Genomic DNA, 2069 nt, shown 5'->3' on the forward strand with positions numbered 1-2069 from the left:
AATATTATTTTATTACTAAGGAGAAGGATTAGTGATGCCAGCCATGGAATAGAATGCATGTTTACAAATGGTATAGTGGGACTAGGACCTAATATTGCTCAGTATTATTATCTTATTCATGGTACTGCATATAGTGCAATTGAGGAATTGCTTTATCTTCTGTTTCATCCCTTCACAAACTTACAAGGACACAGTTCGAGTTGTGAAATGTGTCCCTTGTTGCCATTGAAGTATTAAACATCACATCCAGCCAGAATTAGGTCAAGGGGGTAGGAATATGCACATTTTGTTTCCTTGCAGCCCCTGCACCGTAGATGCTTATAAATCCTCACTTTCTAATCCTAACCCATTCATATTTTTACTTCTCATTCCTGGTTCAGTCTCTTCACCTGATTGGCAGCTTCCAGCAAGAAGAAAATGATGAGGTGGGCTGTGCCTCCAATGCTTTATGGCGCCGCTATGTGTAATACAGTTTGGGCTGTGTGTAGTGCAAGTGGGACTGTGTGTAAAGCAGGTTGGGCTTTGTACAGGGCAGGACAGGCTCTGCGTGGTGGAGATCAGGCTGTGTGTATGTTACGCGAGCGCTCCGGGTCCCTGCTCCTCCCCGGAGCGCTCGCGGCGTCTCTCTCTCTGCAGCGCCCCGGTCAGACCCGCTGACCGGGACCGCTGCACTGACATTGTCGGCGGTGATGCGATTCGCATAGCGGGATGCGCCCGCTCGCGAATCGCATCCCAAGTCACTTACCCGTCCCGGTCCCCGGCTGTCATGTTCTGGCACGCGCGGCTCCACTCTCTAGGGGCGCGCGTGCGCCAGCTCTCTGAGATATAAAGGGCCAGTGCACCAATGATTGGTGCCTGGCCCATTCAGCCTAATTAGCTTCCACCTGCTCCCTGGCTATATTACCTCACTTCCCCTGCACTTCCTTGCCGGATCTTGTTGCCTTGTGCCAGTGAAAGCGTTTAGTGTTGTCCAAAGCCTGTTTTCCAGATCTCCTGCTATCCTCATTGACTATGAACCTTCCGCCTGCCCCGACCTTCTGCTACGTCTGACCTTGCTTCTGCCTAGTCCTTCTGTCCCACGCCTTCTCAGCAGTCAGCGAGGTTGAGCCATTGCCGGTGAATACGACCTGGTTGCTACCGCCGCAGCAAGACCATCCCGCTTTGCGGCGGGCTCTGGTGAAAACCAGTAGCAACCCTAGAACCGGTCCACCGACACGGTCCACACCAATCCCTCGCTGACACAGAGGATCCACATCCAGCCTGCCAAATCGTAACAGTGTAGTGCAAGTCGGGGTGTGTGTAAAGCAGGTTGGGCTTTGTATAGGGCAGGAAAGGCTCTGTGTGGTGGAGATCAGGCTGTGTGTAGTGCAAGTCGGGCTGTGTGTAAAGCAGGTTGGGTTCTGTATAGTGCAGGGCAGGCTCTGTGTGGTGGAGATCAGGCTGTGTGTAGTGCAAGTCGGGCTGTGTGTAAAGCAAGTTGGGTTTTGTATAGTGCAGGGCAGGCTCTGTGTGGTGGAGATCAGGCTGTTTGTAGTGCATGTCAGGCAGTGTGTAAAGCAGGTTTGGCTTTGTATAGGGCAGGGCAGGCTCTGTGTGGTGGAGATCGGGCTGTGTGTAGTGCATGTCAGGCAGTGTGTAAAGCAGGTTGGGCTTTGTATAGGGCAGGGCAGGCTCTGTGTGGTGCAGATTGGGTTGTGTGCAGTGGTGTCTCCAGCCTTTATATTTTGAGGGGAACACTGAGGACCAGGGCAAAATTAGTGGGTACAAATATAAAATGCTAAATAGCTATGTTAAGTCTATTAAAAGGTGAGGAGGAAAAAATTTTAATAAATGTGCATGCATATGCATCATCTTAATGCCTAGTAGCACCACCCTTTAGTTGATAGTTACCACTATACCTCAAATCATATATAAATAATAAGACCACCAGACTCCGGGATGAATTCATACCCCTGAATAAATGCATACCCCATAACCCTAAAACCTCCATCTGTGTATTAACTCCTCACCTCCCATTATGCATAGTTCATTCCCTCCCTACCCATTCGTTCCCACAGGGTGAGATGGAG

Source organism: Hyla sarda, chromosome 1 (assembly GCF_029499605.1).
Source record: "Hyla sarda isolate aHylSar1 chromosome 1, aHylSar1.hap1, whole genome shotgun sequence".
Taxonomy (NCBI): Eukaryota; Metazoa; Chordata; class Amphibia; order Anura; family Hylidae; genus Hyla; species Hyla sarda.